Source organism: Balaenoptera acutorostrata, chromosome 4 (assembly GCF_949987535.1).
Source record: "Balaenoptera acutorostrata chromosome 4, mBalAcu1.1, whole genome shotgun sequence".
NCBI classification, from domain to species: Eukaryota; Metazoa; Chordata; class Mammalia; order Artiodactyla; family Balaenopteridae; genus Balaenoptera; species Balaenoptera acutorostrata.
Window position 1 is genome coordinate 25,096,766 of NC_080067.1, and position 9,669 is coordinate 25,106,434.

General features: G+C 40.7%; 1 pseudogene; it reads right to left on the bottom strand.

Annotated features, from left to right (window-relative positions):
* Positions 1-698: 698 nt before the first annotated feature.
* Positions 699-2,223, bottom strand: LOC103017675 (general transcription factor IIF subunit 1-like; annotated as a pseudogene).
* Between the last annotated feature and the right edge of the window lie 7,446 nt (positions 2,224-9,669).

The following is a 9,669-nucleotide window of genomic DNA, read 5'->3' on the forward strand; positions in this document are numbered from 1 at the left end:
ATTTCTTTTCTTGTCTGATCCCCATGGATAGGACTTCCAATACTATGTTGAATAGAAGTGGTGAGAGGGGGCATCCTTGTCTTGTTCCAGAATTTAGGAGGAAGGCTTTCAGCTTTTCACAGTTTAGTATTATGTTGGCTATGGGTTTGTCATAAATGGCTTTTATGTTGAAATATATTCCTTCTATACCCACTTTGGCAACGGTTTTTATCATGAATGGATGTTGAATTTCATCAAATGTTTTTTTCTGCATCTGTTGAGATGATCATGTGCTTTTTGTCTTTTCTTTTGCTGATGTGGTGTATCATATTGATTGATTTGCATATATTGAACCATCCTGTGACCCTGGAATGAGTCCAACTTGATCATGGTGTATGATCCTTTTTATGTTGTTGGATTCGGTTTGCTAATATTTTGTTAAGGATTTTTGCATCTATATTCATCAAAGATAGTGGCTTGTAATTTTCTTTTTTTTTTTGTAGTGTCTTTGTCTGGTTTTGGTATCTGAGGGATGTTGGCTTCATAGAATGACTTTGGGAATGTTTCCTCCTCTTCCATCTTTTCAAAGAGTTTGATAAGGATCACTATAAGTTCTTTGTGTGTTTGGTAGAATTCTCCAGTGAAGCCATCCAGTCCTGGACTTTTGTTACAGGAAGTTTTGTTTGTTTGTTTGTTTTTTCCTAGAAAACAGAGCATGTTTATTGGGGGTAGCCTGACTCCTTGAGGGAGAAGTGCATCTTGTCGTTGATCATCTTGCGCACTTGCGGTTCAGGTGCTTGAGGATCTGGACCAGCATGTTCACCCTCTGCTTGCTGCTCAGCCCCATCTTCTTGGTCTGGAACTTTTTCAGCAGGTCCTTGGTGGTCATGGGCTTCTGTGTTATGTAGCAGCACATGGCATCCTCGGTCATCTGCACATTGCCGCTGCTGGGGCTTGACTTCCCAGACTGTGGCTAAGGGATGGACTTCCCCGATAGGCTCTGGGGCCTGGGGTCCAGCTGCAGCCTCTTGGCCACCGGTGTCTGGCTGGTCTGCTTCTGCTGCTCCAGCTTGTTGGCAGCTGCCTGCAGGGTGGAGGAGGTGCTGCCCGTCTCCGTGGTGGGTGTGCCTGGCCGGCTGTTGACCCGGGATCTGCCTCCCTATGGCTTCCACTCCTTCTTGGGGGGTGTCTTCTTCTTCGCCATGAAGAGCGCCAAGGAGGCCTCACTGTCGATGTCACTCTCCTCCGAGCTGTCCGACTCCTTGCTGCTGTCTTTCCTCTGCTTCTTCTCCTGTGGTGTGGGCGCCTTCTCCTCCTCCTCCTCCTCCTTGTCCTCCTTGGGTGGCTTCTCCTCCTTGCTCTCCTCACTGCTCTCACTCTGCTCGTCCACGCCCTTGGGGCCCTCCTCCTGCTGGGTGACCTTGGGCTTGCCCTCCTGCTCGTCCTGGGAGCTGCTGAAGCCGTCGGACATATAGTCCACCTCCTGGCCCTCAAAGTCCCTGTCGTCACTGCCTCAAAGGCCTTGTCGTCTGACCCCTTCTTCTCCCTGCCCCCCTTGCTGGGCAGCGCCTTCTTCTTGGACTTGGGGGCTCTGCCGCTGGCCTCGCTGTTGTCAGACGACATCTCCATGTCGTCCTCCAGGTCGTGGATGAGCAGGTCATGGGCCTTCTTGCAGCTGCACTTCTCCTTCTTCTCGTCCTGGTCCTGGTGCTTGAGCCGCTGCTGTTGCATGATCCTGAAGTGGTTCAGGACTTTGTTTCTCCTCTCCCACTCCTCCTCGGCCGTGAACACGTGGTATTTGGCCAGCGGTGTGAAGTTTTACCAGTTGTGCACGGGGAAGGCCTCAAAATCCCCATCAGGGCACTGCGTAAAGATGTAGTACGATTTGTTCTCTGTCACTCCTCCCTTCTTTATGCCCTTGAACGTCTGGCCTGATTTGCTGTTGACGCGGAGCAGCCGGGCTGGTCCTCGGGCCGTAACTCCTTGAGGACGATGCTGTACTTCTTCCTCTGCACCTCCTCCCGGAGCTTGCAGTTGAACTTGCTGCTGGCACCCGACTGGGACCTGATTCTTGGTAAATCTTGTTGCTCAGGTCACATTCCAGCTGGGCCTGATCCCAAGTAGCGAGGTTGACTTTATCGGCTGCATTGAAAGCCATGATATTATATTTTTTGGTGGTATTTTTGGGAACTCAGACGGCATACTCTCAGTGACATTCTGGCTGCTGGGGCCGAGGGCCACCATGGGCGATGGGCGATGGTCTGGGCCGGTCTGAACCTAGTCCTTTTTGTCTCCCCGAGGGTCCGCATCCCTCAGTCCAGCAGAAGCTGCCCTAGAGGTGTCGGGCCTCTGGCTCTGACCAAGGACCCCAAGCCTGGGGTACAGCGGATCCTGGGAGAAGCTATACGGAGGCAGCGCTGGGTCAGCGGTCAGCCTCTGAGGCCTCTTGTGCCACACCTGCGCCTGCGTGGCCGCCTATACTGGAAGGGAAACATCACTGCAGCCGACTCTGAGTTACAGGTAGCTCTTTCTGCAGCTGGCGTGCTGGCTGACTGCAATATATAGCATCAATAACCCCATCATGCTGCCTACAGGCGGTTTTTAAATTACAGATTCTATTTCACTTCTAGTGATTCGTCTGTTCAAATTATCTGTTTCTTCTTGATTCAGTTTTGACAGGCAGTATGTTTCTAGAAACTTTTCTATTTTTTCTAAGTTGTCCATTTCATTGGCAAATAACTGTTTATAATATGTTCTAATGATTTTTTTTGTATTTCTGCAGTATTGATTGTTATTTCTCCTGTTTCATTTCTTGTTTTGTTTATTTGGGTCCTCTCTCTTTTCTTCTTGGTGATTCTGGCCAGAGGTTTGTCAATTTTGTTTATGCTTTCAAAAAACCAGATCTTGGTTTTGTTGATTTCTCTATTGTTTTTTAAATCTCTATTTTATTTATTTCCTCTCTGGTCTTTATTATTCCTTCATTTAAGTTTTGTTTGTTCTTCTTTTTCTAATTAGGTGGTAGGTTAGGTTGTTTATATGGGATTTTTCTTTTCTTTTCTTTTCTTTTTTGGGGAGGCCTATATTGTTATGAACTTCCCTCTAAAGACTGCTTTTGCTGCATCCCATAGATTTTGTATGGTTGTATTTTTATTATCATTTATCTCGAGATTTAAAAAAAATTTCCTCTTTGTTTTAATTGTTTACCCATTGTTTTTTTTTTAGTAGCATATTGCTTAATCTCTAGTGAAATTTTCATTTCAGTTATTGTACTTCTCAACTTCAAAATTTCCATTTAGGTCCTTTTTTATCACTTAGTTGAGGATCTCTGTTTATTGATTTATTGTTGTCACATTTTAACTTCATTGAAGCATGGTTTCCTTTTGTTCTTTGAACATAAGTATAATAGCTGCTTTGAAATATTTGTCTGCTGAACCCAGTGTTCAGCGAGGTCACAGAGAGGCAGTTTCTATTGGGTCACAGAGAGGGTCACAGAGAGGCAGTTTCTATTGCCTCCCCTTACCCCTGAATATGAGTCACACTTTCCTGCTTTTTTGAATGTCTCAATTTTTTTTGAGAACTGAACATTTTAGATAATATATTGTAGCAATTTTGGATTCTGACTTTTTCCTCTGGAAGATTTTTGTTGTTGCTATTTTGCGTTTGTTTGTTCCTTGTTTAGTAACTTTTCTGGGCTTAATCTGTAAAATTTCTCTCCCTTGCAGTGTGGCTACTGATGCGTCTGCTCTTTAAAAACAATACTATTCTTTTAAATTTTATCTATTTAAAAAATTTTAAGCCTTGCTTTCTAGAGGTTGCCCCTGTTTCTGAATAGTTTTGTTGTCTTCTTAGACAGAGATTATTCTCAAACACCTCAAACCAGTAAGACTTCCATGCTGTGTTTATGGAACTGTGTTTGGGTAGGGGAGCACACTCAATGTTTAGGCTGTTTTTAAGGGCCTGAAATTTAATTCCACTGTACTATTTCATATCTTTTCTGAGCATGTGCACAACCTCAGGGATGGCCAGGAATATGTGGCAAAACTGGGCCCTTTCTAGTCTCTGTTGTGCACATGTGGATGCTCAGTCAGGAATATGCTTATTCCAACCAGGACTGCAGCCTCAGTCTAGTAGAGCACTTAGCCCTTCCTGCTTGCCTACCTCTGAGATTGACAATGCTATTGGATGGGAGTGGCATCTACCATGCCAGATCTGGTGAACCCCCCTTTGATTGCAGTAGAAAAGCTACCAGTCTTCCCAGACTGCACCACCCTGGCCAAACGTCTATGTCAACTGAACTGGTTGGAGGAGATGTGAGAAGCTCTAGACCAGAATGCCACAGAATGCAATTTTAAAATCATAAAAACTTCTCAGATTTTTGTACGCCTTTTGTCAGTTTTTAGAGTGAAATGATTATTTATGTCAATTTTGTCCAACTTTATTTATTTATTTATTTTTGGCTACCTTGGGCCTTCATTGCTGCGAGTGGCCTTTCTCTAGTTGCGGTGAGCGGGGGTTACTCTTCATTGCGGTGCATGGGCTTCTCATTGCGGTGGCTTCTCTTGTTGTGGAGCATGGGCTCTAGGCACGTGGGCTTCAGTAGTTGTGGCTCATGGGCTCAGTAGTTGTGGCTCATGGGCTCTAGAGTGCAGGCTCGGTAGTTGTGGCGCACAGGCTTAGTTGCTTCGTGGCATGTGGGATCTTCCAGTACCAGGGATTGAACCCGTGTCCCCTGCATTGGCAGGCGGATTCTTAACCACTCTGCCACCAGGGAAAGTCCCTTGTTCAACTTTAAAGTTGATTTTTGGGGAGAGGACTGAATTTGTCAGTTTCACTCAGCCATAGCCAGAGGTCTGCTGGTGATACTAGTTTTGATTGCTTGGTTAAGGTGTTGTATTTAACCAAATTGTTTCTTCACTGTACAGTTACTATTTTTTTTTCTGTTGTAGTTAGTAATTTGTGTAAAGATACTCTGAGAATATATAAATGTTCTGTTCCTCATCAAACCTCTCCTCCTATATTTAGCGTTCATTGATGTTTCCTGACTGATACAATTTTACTATTGTAAAATGGTAACTTTTCTACTTGGCACTGTACTGTGAGGACGCAGTTTCTCTATCACTCCATCCATCCATATGTCCATCCATTAGGTTATAATTTATTACCATTCTTTTTATTTTGATGCTAAAATTTTTGCAGATTTGTCCAGTGAGAGCTTCTTCAAGTTGACTCTTGTGTCTTTTTGATATATCTCCATCATTTTCTTTTGAGTATTTCCTTACTTTCTGACATTACAAGATGTCCTATGCTCATCAGTACCTTACCTGCCCCAGTTCTATCCTTTGCCTACATTTCTATTATATGAACTTTCTTCCAGTGATTTGTAGAACTTTTATTTATTAATGATATTAATCCTTGCTAATATTTTCTCAAATCTCTTGTTTTACTTTTACCTTAATGTATCTTTTGTCATGCAGAGGTTTTATATTTTGATCTCACTTCACTTGATAAGACTTTTTCCATACCAACTTTATAAATATATATTTAATTATTTTCTTCTAATGACTTAGTAAATCCCCTCCTCCCTTTACCTTTAGGTCTTTGATTTGCTAGAAATTTTTAAAAATTAATATTGTGCATGAAGATTTTGTTTTTACTTTTTCAATAAATAGCTAATTGTCTCTGCACCATTGTCGAATAGTTAAATATTTATCTATTTATTTGAATTGCCATCTTTATTTTACACAAAACTTTCCCCACATTTGTTGCTCTATTTCTAGACTTTTTGTTATGTTCATTAATCTGTGATATATTTTTTTCCTAATTACCAAACTATTTTTATTACTAACTTTTTGATTTCTAGTAGGCAAGTTTGCTCATTAGTCTTCTCTTTCAAAATTGTCTTGGCTATTCTGCACACGTTTCTTTTCCAGATGAATTTATTCTCAGGTAATTAACTTCCTTCTAAAGCCTATTATGATTTTGGGTGGGATTGCATTGAGTTACAGATTTATTTGAGGGTACTGATATCTTTATAATCTCATATCTTCCTGTCTGAGAACAGTACATCTAACAATTTATGCAGAATTTTTTAACATAGAAGTATTAATGCTTTCTCCATATAGGTCTGTGAGCTTCTTCCTAGATTCATTCTTGTGGATGAATCAAAACAATATTGTTTTGTTGCTCCCATGAATAGGATGTTTCCTTTTTCTGTTACATTTTAAAAATCACTTGTGGTGGGTATAAAGGAAAGCTACCCTTTGCATTTCCTTCCCTTCCTTCTCTCTTTCCCTTTTCTGAGGCTAAGTTAACTTGTGGATGCAGTTTTGTAACTGCACTCTGCGGTTGTGCAAGGGGAGGGAGCTGTTCAGGAGATGTGTCACTCATTAGTCTCTGGCTATCGGAGCTCCTTGTTCTTTCTCAGAGTCTCCAGAACCTCTGTGCTGCCCTCCCTCTGTGGTCTCCCTCACTGACTCTACCTGGGCCAGGTATCACTGCCTGGTACTAGCAGGTAAGGGATGAAGGAGAGGATGACACATCCGGCTACTCTTCCTGTGGTCTCCCTGACCATTTACCCAGTTGATTGCCTCAAGGCCTCTCTGTTAAGAACCGGGAAGTTCTGAGGTTCTACCTGACTTACAAGCTCACAAGTGAGCCTGCCACCATCTCATGGAAGCTGGCAGAAGACATGAGATTCCTGGATCAGAGACAAATGACTTTATTACTTGGGGCTCAGTAAGCTGTGTAAGCTTCATTGTCATGTCAGTTCCCCTTGCCTTTCCTCTCCAAGTGCCATGGGGATGGCATAGTTGGCTCAGGTGGATGCTGCCCTTGCAAGAGGTTGGTATCAAAGCTAAAGGACCCTGTGCTTAGGAAACCACAATCTTTTATAATGCGCTGTAAGTAAATTTTTTCATCCTTTGTCCCTGAGGGAGACATTATTTTTATTGCACTGAACAGCAACCAAACTTGCTCTCTGCTCCTGGAGATAGCCTGTCTTCCAAGGCTATTCTTATAGCCTGTCTTCTAAGGCTATTCTCTATTTGAACATCCTTGAAAGGATAGTCTGGAATGAAAGCTGCCGGTACCTCTGTTTATAAGCCATGCAGAAACATGGGAAACCCATGGGGAATTCTCTTTCAACATTCTCCTGCTCTTGGAATCTACTACCTCTGAAGTTTGAGTAATCTTGGCGTCCTGTCTGCTTTTATGCACCAAGTCCTTTTGCGCTTGAGTTTTGGCTGTGATTTTCTCTTTCAAACCAAATCCTGTCTTTCATCTTTCAGATATTTCTGAAATTTTTAGTTTATAAAGAGCACTTTGTACAATTTAACAGTGCTTTTATGGTTGGTAACAGTAACCCTGGAGGTCAGAGGGGGTGACAGTAAGAATTATCGTGGGACCCTGGGAGAAAATGATCTGACATTCCTCCTGTTCCAATTGGCCAGCTAACCATATTGATGGTTGCTTCAGAGCCTCTCTTAAATTCATCCACTCCTCCCTATAGTGCCATTAATTTATTAAGACCCTCATGATCTCTCACAAGGATTATTCCATTGGAATGTCAGCTCCACGAGAGCAGGAATTGTGTCAGTTTTGTTCACTGTTTCCTTGCTGCCTAGAACAGTGCTTGGAGACTTATTTATTGAAAGAATGTATTTTATTTATAAATAACAGCTTCATTGAGATATAATTCACATACCATATAGTTTATTCACCCTTTTAGGGTATACAATTAATTGTTTTCATTATATTCACAAGGTCATGAATCAACTACCACTATCTAATTCCAGAACATTTTTATCCCCCAACAAAAGACCCCATCCCCATTAGTAGTCATTCCATATTCCCTCTTCTCCCAGCCTCTGGCAACCACTAATCTGCTTTCTGTCTCTATGGATTTGCCTATTCTGGACATTCATATAAATGGGATGGTACAATATGTGTTCTTTTGTGATTGGCTTCTTCCTCTTAGCATTATGTTTTCAACATTCGTACATGTTGTAGCATGTATCAATGTTTCATCCTTTTTTAAATAATGGAATAATATTCTATTATATGAATATGCCACATATTGTTTACCATTCATCAGTTGATGTACATTTGAATTATTTTCACTTTGGTGCTATTATGAATAATGCTGCTGTGAACATTTGTGTACAGGTTTTTTATGAAAATATGCTTTCAATTCTCTTGGGTGGAATGGAGTGGGATTACTGGATTATATGGTAACTCTATGTTTAACTTTTTGAGGACCTGCCAAACTGTTTTTCAAAGTGGCTGCACCATTTAACATTCCTACCAGTAATGTATGAGGGTACTAATTACTCCGTATGTATCCTCACCAACACTTGTTATTGTCTATCTTTTTGAATATAGCCATCTTAGTGGTGTGAAGTGGAATCTTATTGTGGTTTTGATTTGCATTTCCCTAATGACTAATGATGTTCAACATCTTTTTGTGTGCTTATTGATCATTTGTATATCTTCTTTAGAGAAATGACTACCTAAATCCTTTGCCCAGTTTTTAATTGGGTTATTTGTCATTTTGTTGTTGACTTGTAAGAGTTCTTTATATATTCTTAAAGAAATTCTCTTATCAGATATATTATTTGCAAATATTTTCTTCCATTCCGTGGGTTGTCTTTTTATTTTCTTTATGTTGTCTTTTTTTTTAAACATCTTTATTGGAGTATAATTGCTTTACAGTGTTGTGTTAGTTTCTGCTGTATCATGTCCTTTGAAGCACAAAAGCTTTTAATTTTGATGAAGTTTATTTCCCTATTTTTTCTTTTATCACTTGTATTTTTTGTGTGTCTTATCTAAATTGAGCAAACATTTGAATAGTTTCTTTTAATGTTTAAACATTTATTATAAAATATTAGAAAATATTTTGAAAACACGATCTGAAACACTTCATTTACACAAGCTCTTTGTTTTTAAATTTAAATTAAAAAGTTTTTTTCTTTCCAAATTTTTTGGGATAAATTTGACATATAACACTGTGTAAATTTAAGGTGTACAGTATGTTACTCTGATCCATTTATATATCATAATAGGGTTGCCATTGTAGTGATGTTTATCACATTACATACTTAGAGTACAATATTGTTATCTACCGTTGAGTAGCTTCTTAACTACTCTGCCCTACCCCCCACCTCCACATCTATCTTTTTCATTATGACCAGAGTGAGCATTCTAAAAGGAAAATTTATCAGTCACTCCCTATTTTAAAAGCTGAGTTGGCTTTCAATGGCTTCCTATTGTTTTCAGGAAAAGTCCAAAAACTGTTTCATGGCTAGAAAGCTCTCAGTGATGTGGACTTGCCTGTCCTATGCACTGCTGCCCTGCTTCTAGCCCTAGTTGGATCATGACTCTTGTTCATTTTCTCTCTTTTCCTTTTTCATCAGAGCCTGTGGCTCTATATATGTGAAAGAGAGTAACATTGTGGAGAGATGAAATTACATAGGACCCTGGCAGCATGAAAAAATGTCTTCAAAATGGGCTTTGTGTAATGGAAATAATATTCAGTCCTGGAAATCCCAAGTGTGTGCTAATAAGGAATGAGTTTATTTCAAAGGCTAAAGCTGACTTAGATGGTGATCCGAATGACTTCTTATCAACTTGAATGCCTTTTCCTGTGCAGTGTACAGTTACTCTCAGGGTGAACACTTCTGAACTCCCTGGGAG